The sequence below is a fragment of the Hemicordylus capensis genome, chromosome 1, assembly GCF_027244095.1.
Source record: "Hemicordylus capensis ecotype Gifberg chromosome 1, rHemCap1.1.pri, whole genome shotgun sequence".
Lineage (NCBI taxonomy): Eukaryota > Metazoa > Chordata > Lepidosauria > Squamata > Cordylidae > Hemicordylus > Hemicordylus capensis.
In genome coordinates this window covers 29,104,100-29,113,572 of record NC_069657.1, presented here as the reverse complement: position 1 = coordinate 29,113,572, position 9,473 = coordinate 29,104,100, and positions in this window count along the sequence as shown.

Sequence of the window (9,473 nt, the reverse complement as noted above, 5' to 3'; positions counted from 1 at the left end):
GCTGCTGTCGCCAAACTGCAGAGCACAGATTGCTTCAGTGGCACCCAGCACAGAGGTTGTTCCACAGTCTCAGTGGCTGACACAGTGGTGGTTGGTGGTGCCTGTGGTGGTGGGTGTGGAGCAGAAGACGGAGTATATATTTAATGGCAGGTCATCCTCGCTGCCTGGGATCCTGAATGGATAATAAGACGTTCACTCCACCCCCATTGCTAAGCAATCATTTCAGGGTCAGCACAGTTTTTGCCATGCTCCTGCTGCTGATGATCCTGTGTGACAGCCATCTGAGGGGTCAGCACAGGAAGATTTTGCTGTGTTGATCCCTCAAATGGTGGCCACACAGGAGCATGGGTTAGCTGACTAGTATGGGTGGGGTGAGCAGCTTGTTGTCCTCTCAGGATGCTGGGCAGTTGTGGCAGGAACATTCACCTGTCATGAAATATATACTTCCATTCCGCCCCCTTGCCCCAGCCTCCACCAGCTGACACCACTGGGTGACGTATGGAGCTAGAATGCACTGGTACAGCAAGAGAGCAGCCTAACAGAACTTCCCAACTAACTGCACCAGTGCCATTCTCCCCTTCCCCAGGAAACCATCGGTGACACTCAAAAATATGTCCTTGAGGGTTATTCAGCCCTTGGGGGACATATTTTCAGGTGGCACAGAGGGCTTCCTGGGGAAGGGGAAGGCATCATATATTGCTGCTTCCCCTCTGCAGTTAGTGGAAAGTTCTGTAGGCTGCTCTATTTCTGCACTGGTGCGTCCTTGCTCTATATGTCAGCCAGCAGGCCCCAACAGCGTGCGCCTGTGCACGTCACACATTCTGTTTGTGTAGATCTGCCCTTCAAAAATGTGAACGTAACAAGCACATGTGTGCTACAGCTAGATTTATTTTATTTACAAAATATGCATGCTACTTTCCAATAACTGTTCCCAAACTGGTATATAATATTAATTTTAAATGAGACTCTAAAAGCACTTAATACAAAGCATAAAGCTGTTAAAAATAACTACTAATAAATACAGTGGAGTAGAAAAATTACCTCTCAGATGTCGAACAGAACAAGACCATCACATTGGACCAAAGTAGACACGATGAGGTGTAGAAGATGAACATTGGAGGCTGCCTTCTGCTGAGTCAGAACATTAGTCCATCTAACTTGGTTTTGTCTGCTTTGACTGGCAGCAGCTCTCCAGAGTTTAAGAGAAGTGTTGGAAATTCTCTCTGGTGAGAGAATCCCTTTCTCAATATAGCAGAGTGTACAGAGGCACAACACAGCGGTAGATTAGTTAGGCATGCATGTGTGCTGAGAGTAAAGTAACTTGGAGCCAATTCATAGTTTCAAATCAATATAAAAGGCATTTATTAAGGAACTCCATTCTAGATAGGAAAGTGAGGATTTAGGATCTCTGATCTATCTATCTAACTAGATGCAGATGGATTCTGCATCCTCTCTGCACATTTGGTGCAGGGAGAGGAACTTGCCATGTTGCAAGGTAGGCGGGCAGGTAGAGAGAGAGAAGGAGGAAGGAAGTGGAATCCCCTGAGATTAGCAATCTACATTTCAAATCAGAGCAGTGGAGAAGTGATGACAAATGTCTTGACCCTCTAGCCCTCTGACTTACTAGTCTGTCCTCCACTGTCTGAGGCAAGAGACAGCGCAAAGTCCTTTAACTTTCCAACAAGAAGGACCCTTCCCAGCCATACCTGGAGATACCAAGGATTGAATCTGGGACCTTTGGCAACCAAAGCCTCTGCTCTGCTCCCATTAAGGGAGGGCCATTCCCTTGCTTGACATATTTTCTAGTCTTCAAAACAGCCACAAGGAGCAATTTGGATCAGGATCAAGTAGTTTGGCCTTCAGACTGTGACACACACAGAGGGTCAAATAAAGATCCAAACAAAGAGTTTCAAAGCTCCAGGGCAATTGTAGAAAGGCCTCTGCCAAATGTAGTAAAAGTGGTAACCCAAACCTTGGTGTGCCTGAGGCAATGCTCCAAATGCCACCTCTGTGCTCTTGCACACCACCTTTTTTTGTCTGTGATGGAGGCAAACCCACTGTGTGGAGGAACAGCTCTCTGTTCCTCCTAAACCTTTCCACCGCTGCCTCCAAGTGGACTTTTGGTATGGCTGGGTCCACTACAACAGCCCTTAAAAACAAACAAACAATCCCTCAGTAGTGTGGAAAGAGCCACCTAATGGCGCAGTGGGAAATGACTTGATTAGAAAGCCAGAGGTTGCCATTTTGAATCCCCGCTGGTATGTTCCCCAGACTATGGGAAACACCTATATCGGGCAGCAGTGATATAGGAAGATGCAGAAAGGCATAATCTCATACTGCATGGGAGGAGGCAATGGTAAACCCCTCCTGTATTCTACCAAAGACAACCACAGGGCTCTGTGGTTGCTAGGAGTTGACACCGACTCAACGGCACAGTTTAGCCTTAGTGTGGAAAGGCTTATAGGTGTGGGGTGCAGACAAATCAAAAAGGTTCTTATTTTTTTTCTTAATATAACAAGGAAGATTTACTTTTAAGAAAAAATGTTCAAATAAAACATTTCTTTGACAGAAAAAAATTACAAACTCAAAACAGTTTTTTACAGAGCAGGTCAGGGGAAATAAAAAGCCAGAAAAAAATAATCACTACCTGGCTCTATACTGGTCCCTACTCAGAGCCCTTTTGCATTTTCTTAATTCTCAGCTTCACACTTGCTGGTCAGACTCTTGGTTCTGATTATGACACAGGTCTGGGGCTCAGTCCAGCCAGGCGCTTCCTTTTCTTCCCCTGATTTCAGCTAGGCGGCTTCTCTTCTTCTTGCTGGCTGCTCACTCTCGGCATGGATTCACTTCACTCTAGCAGACTTCCAGACTCTCTTCCTTCTTCTTCAGCCTTCAGCTCTGACTTGCTCCAGCAGACAGACTCTCTTGGCTTCGCCTTCCAGGATTCTGTCTCTCAGGACTCTGTTGACTTCACTAACTTCACTCTCAAAACACTCCCAATATATACAGTTCCGCCCCGCCCCACCACCCGGCCCAACAGTTTTTTAAGCCATGCAATTAGAACAAACAAAAATTCCCTCCATTTCTTGAAATCTCCTTTCCCTCCAAAAATCAACGATCAAAAGGATAAAACAAAAGTGAAACTACAGAAAACCAAGAATGGGCTTTTGAGCCTGCCATCCTTCTCCATGCGCAGGGATTTGCAAGCACAGAAATCCTATTTACAATACTGCAGAATTTTTATAAATATAACATAACACAATTCATTTACCAGGGCTTATTTACAAGAAGAGGTTTGGGAATATTAATACATGATACGGGGGCTTATTTACAGAAACCCAAGAGGTCTAGGCCTCATTCCTTCAGACACTACTTCAGTAGAAGTGTGCATGGAAATGTTCCCGAACACCCACCTCCTCCTCCTCCTTGCTTGGTGTGCAATAGGGGTGTGCAAAAAACTGGCTGGCCTGGTTCGAGTCTGAACCAGACCCGAACAGAACTGGGCCAGTTCAGTTTTGTTCCCCATCGACCCTCCTCCCCCCCAGGATGCATTTTGTTTTGGGGCGGGGGGGTTGCAAGTCAATTTTTTAAAGTTAGTACTTATGCCCTCTGGGGGGCTTCTCTGTGGCCGTGGGGGGAGGGGGTTCCTTGGTGGTCCTGCCGCCAGCCTTCCTTGTGGCAAAAATCACCAGGTTTGGGTGTTCTTCGACCCTTTCCGGGCCTTCCCCCTTTGCGGTGGCCATTCTAGAGGCTGCCATGTATGCACAATGGGCTGCTGCATGGCCTGGGTCATGACGGCCATTTTGGAAGTCCATTGTGAATGCCTGGTGGCCTTCAAAATGGCCACTGTGGTGGGGGAAAGGCCGGAAAGGGCTGAAGAATGCCTGAACAGGGTGATTTTTGCCACAAGGAAGGCCAGCAGGGGGAGGGGCTACCTCCGCTGACCCCCGTGGCATTTGAAAGGTGCCTCTCACTGTCCCCCAGTGCTGCCCTCTCCAGCCTCCACTGCTTGCAGGTGGAAATTGCCAATGCACACATTTTAGTATTTCTGCCTTTTCAGGTTCAGGAGTCCTCCCTCCCTGCCTCCCATTTAAAGAGCACAAACATTTCTAATCTCCACTTTTAAGAAAGTAGAATCCATCTCAGGTTGTTTTCTTCCCAGTTTTTTTTTTAAATCACAGACACAGCATAATCCCAAATTCAATCCCTGACATCTCCAGGTAGGGCTGGGAATAACTCCTCCTTATTCCCTGGAGAGCTGTTGCCAGCCAGTGTAGTGTTGGAGATGAACTTCCAGTGCATCGACCTTTTGCACCAACTGTCCTAATGACCACTAGGGGCATTGGGAGTAGAGACAGTGAGTCAGGGTCTCCCTATCCGTCCCTACTCTATGACCCCTGAACTGACTCTGCAGCACTTCCTGTGCTGAGACACAATCCTTCCTTTCCTCCTAGAGAGCAGATGGAAACATCTCTCTCTCTCCTTACCTATCCACTATGTAGTCCTTTAGATTAGAGATAGGTCTTTCCTATCTAAGTGTATTTAACCAATAAATATTTAGTGTTTAGTCATACAAGGATCTCCATGTCTTTTCTTTAAATAGCTGCAATATCCAAACCATCCTCTGCTACCTACTCTGTAACTGGAGTGTGTGCTCATTCCTTAGTGCTCTGCTGTTTTACCTATTGTGGGTAAAAATCAACAACCTCTAACATGTAGATGATGCTGAGCTAGATGAACCAGTAGTCTGATTCTGCAGGAGGCAGCTTCCTGTGTTCAGCCATATGATATATATCATGTAACACTGTTTTGTTGTAATGTTGAGAAACTATCAAAATGCAAAAAAGAAAAGGAGGAGGAGGAGGAGGAGGAGGAGGAGGAGGAGGGTATTGTGGCACTTTACAGTACACTTTTGCATAATAACCGTTACTAAGCATTACAACAAAGTAGCCCTAAAATACATGACAGAATGGAAGTAAGGGGGGTGGGGGAAGAAAAGAAAAGAAATCCAAATTCTCTCTCAGACTCTGCCAAGTGGACAAGTACACCTTCCTGGTAAAGAATATATAAATTACAAGTTTTGGAGTTTAAGTCTCCATGCAAATGACACTTGTGAACAAGTTGCTCCAAAAAGGCAAATACACCAATTAAATAGCTTAGATGGCTTTAAAAGAAGATCAGACAACTTCAAACAGAAAGAGAGGTCCAGCAATGGCTAATAGTCATTATGGCTATATGGAACCTACATGTCCAGAAGCAGTATATCTTTAAATACTACTTCTAATCTCAAGAAGGTATTCAAATCTTTTCTCAGGCAGGTGTCCTCAAAAAGATAAATATAAGAATGGTCTTGCCAAAGGGTCCCATCCAAAAAGGAAAAGCCATCAACTCTCAAGAAGCCTATGCAAAATATCTATCTACCAGAATGGTACACATGGAATTACCCCTGCTTCTTAGGATTAAAAAATAGGCAAGCACTATAAGGGCAAAGGAGATCTGTTCTGCAAAGTCTTATTTTTATGCAAATGTGTAAGAACAGATCACAAAATTATGCATTCTTGGTGGAGGGATTTTTAATTCTCAAAAATCAGATTTCTTCTTTTCTCTCTCTTCGACATAAGGTTTTCACCTTTCAGTAATAGGGAATTCAGCATCTCCAGGAACAGCTTCAGTCAAAGCTGGCCTCTCTCCAATAGAACCCTCCAATAGAAAACTAAATGCCAGAAATGATCTTAGCCTTCTTTGCACCATCTAGTTTTCTTTATGAAGGAAATCCTTTTGTAAAGAGATTGGAGAAATATCCGTTCATGTGAGCTCCTACCTGCAGTAAGGTTGCTAACTCTGACTGAAGCTATTCTGGAGATCCCCCCTCCACCGCTTTAATATTTTTCATGAGATGAAGCTCTAAAATCCCCAGGATTTCTTTCAAAAGTTACCAGGAAGTTTTTCAGACGGGACTTTTAAAGCCCTTTAACTTGCATCTCCTCTGGAATGGAGGGGGTGCGTTCACGTATCGGTCAGATTTATCCTGAAGTCCCTGCAGGTTATTGAGGAGCAGCTCACACACAATTTGGGTTTTTCACTGTGTGTTAGAGTGTAGCCCAATTTATATCCAGGGTAAAAAAATCCACTATCTGCATTGGTTTTTTTGGGACAACTTCGCATTAAAGCCTCTCAGTAAATTCGTGGTAAAGCCAGTGCTGTGTGTAAAAGTTCTTGGAGATAAAACGCCTATTCCTGGAGACACCAGGTGAGTTACAATGAGTTCTGCTGGAGAGTTATCATGCCAGAAAAGGGAAGGAGAGAGACCATGCCATGAAGGAAGGCACCAGGGGTTTAGACTGCATGCATAGTAGAGAATCTTGTTATTGTTGAGTTGGCCTTTATAGAAGTTTGTGTAATCTTTAGGATAATCCGTTAGAACAAGTCCTAGATTAATCACGAATCTCCTGTAATCTCATCTCCATTTGAACCCTCGACCTTCTGCAGTATCCTGCCTCCATACATGTGAGTTATCGCGTGCTCTGGAAGAAACACATCCTTTAAAAACTAGTTGGCTTTCTGTTTGAGTTTGACACTTAAGGGGATCTTAGGATGCTCATTAAAATGCCAAATAAAGGAAGAGGAGAAACCTCAAATGCCTCTGGGATGAACTTTACTGGCCTGCTGCATTTTGGCAAGGTCTTTATCAAGGTCTCTAAAAAATATAAGCATACTGAAGGAAGCCTGCCTGTCTCCACTCCCCAGGAGACCTCACCGGGGCAGCAAGGAGGTATGCTGCTGCCCTGCAGGGCCGTTTTCCAGGACACCACGGGCACGGGAAACGTGGCGGCGGAGAAGGGGAGAGCATCCCTGCCCCTGTCCTTAAAGTTACCCCCCCACCTTCAATCCAGCAGTTGCCGGTTCCGTGCACATCAGTTTGGGGAAAGGGAGGGGCTATCTCCACCCTGCTCCTCCTCTTTCCCCTCTGATGCTTTGACACAGGCTAATACCAGACGCCCTGAAACAGCCTCCATGCAGCCATTTTTCTCCTTGGCATCCTGCTGTTCTCCTTTAACTCCCCTTCTGTCCTTTCCCCTGCCAATTGCCTCCTCCATCCCCCTTTCACTGCTCCAGGTCTGTTCTGTTCTTCCCCTCCATGGCCCCATCTTGGTTCCCGTCTCCATGCCTTCCCTATCAGACACTTCCTTCAAGTCATGAGAGGAAGCTCCGTGGTGTTGCTCAGCAGCCTGCCCTTCCCTTCCATCTTCCATCTTATTCCCTCTGGAGCTTGCAAGTGGGCCGATGACTGCCATGGTGGACTGTGTGAAGCCTGGGTCTGGGGCCGCAAGGGGGTTATCCCTCAGCAGGGATGAGACACCCCGACACATACAAATAATTGTTTACTTCACCATGTTTATTACATCTAAAATGGAACATACAACAAACTGTATGGGAGACAACACATACTAAAAACCTGTATGGAGCGAGCCACACAACCAAACCCAAAAGAGCTGCTCCATGTTGTCGCTATGACTAGAAACCAGTCACAATACTGAGCAAATGTGATAGGAAAAACAACCTGGCATGTTCCAAAATCCCTGAAAAGTTGAGAGAGAGAGAGAGAGAGAGAGAGAGAGAGAGAGAGAGAGAGAGAGAGAGAGAGAGAAGCCTGATTCAGACAGAGTGTACAGATGTCTGTACACTCGTACAAGTGTTGGTGTGAATGACCGTATTGGGGGTCATTTTAAAAGTGAACCTGGACACAAGCCCTTCAAATGCCTGGTACAGACAGGAAGTGTACTTCTGTACCTGCATTTAGCAGAACATGTGAATGACTGTACCTGTGTATAGATCTGTACCTGTGTATGCACCTTATAACTGGAGGGTAGGGATGTGAAAGGAACCGGTTCGGAGGCCCTTTATGGATGCTCTTACTCCATCCCCCAGTGCACCCCCCCACCTGTGTGCACCAGGCAGTTCTGGGTATGCTGCCACCCCACAGGACCGTTTTTCAATACAGCACCAGCAGGGGAAACGTAGTGTTGGGGGAAGAGCATCCTCCCCAGTCCTTAAAGTTATCCCCCCACGCCTTCAAAACGGCAGCCACTGGTTCTGTGCACATCCCGACTGGAGGGTTGACAAATCTAACTTGCAGTTTGCTGAGGCGGTACGGTCCAGACACAGGTTTATCCCATCAGTCACAACTAGGCCAAAGTGGCCTTCTTGCAAAGTTCCCTAACCTTTAGGAAAAAGAGTGACTCGGTTTTTTAGTGTGTGCCTCCTCCTGGTGTCCTCTGGGATAAGGGGCTTTATGATGTATTCGTGGATGAAACGAAAGGAACACTAAAGAAGAAGAGAACGGTCCTGTTATGGCCTATTTTTATGGAGGACATAAACCGATCCCTAGATATACAAGCACCATGGGGTTTTCCTTCCTTCATGACAGCAGCATATTCTCAACAGCCAGTTGTGGATGGAGCTGTAGAACAGAGCAGTTCTGAATTCCTGTTAGGACTGAATGGGGATGAGAGCTATCAGGGTGGAGAGAAACAGACTGACTAACTTGAGTTATCCTTTGTCTTAGGATGCCACCCAGTTTGTGTAAATAAGCTTTTTGGAAGCCTATTGTTCCCCAGCCTCCAGTGCTGTATTTTACAAGTAACCTTGTAATTTGCCACCCTGTCTTTATCAACCCACGGCACTTTTTTCTTCTCTTGGAAGCGAAAACTACTGTTAACTTCTTGTTTTGCTAACTTAAAAAAAGCAGGTGGGAGGGAATTCCAAGACAAATAAACCTGATTAGGGAGGGATCTTGCTTTTAGGGGAAGGGGTGTGTGGAAAAACAAACTCTTTATGCCACCAAGAGAGAGATAAATACAATCAGGGTTCAATAACTGATTTGGTACACATTCATAAAAACACATGGAACATGTTGGAAACAGGAACATGAAGAGGTCATGCAAAGAACGAGTGAAGCTGATAAATGCTTTAATCAATTCAGCGGATAATTCTAAAAAAAAGAAAAGAAAGAAAGAAAAAGAAAAAGCAGGGAAAAATTATTTGCACTCTGAGCTTCCTTATGACTCAGTTCCCTAGAAGTTCACTTCAGTCCCAACTTCCTGGACTCAGTAAGGTTAATATATCTCCCGCAGAAAAGGCAGTTGGAGATTTTTCGTTAAAGGGAAAGACGAAGAGGTGGAGAGGGATTTAAATACTTGTATCATGATGATTGCCACTAGGAGGCAGTGTTTTCCAGTTATTCAAAATGGAGGAAGGGAAGAACCAGGTATCATTTGAGGCTGGATAGACAATAGTTCCTCCCTGCCACCGCCCCCCCCCCCGAGAGTTTTAACAAGGTATTGGAAAGAGCAATGGCTCCTCAGGGTATGTATATCCATGTTACTTTTGCCTCTGGCAAACAGGCCTTGCAGGTTTGGTCTTGTTTCAAAAACCTGGCAAAACTGTTTAACCAGAGGCAATTGCAACATAGA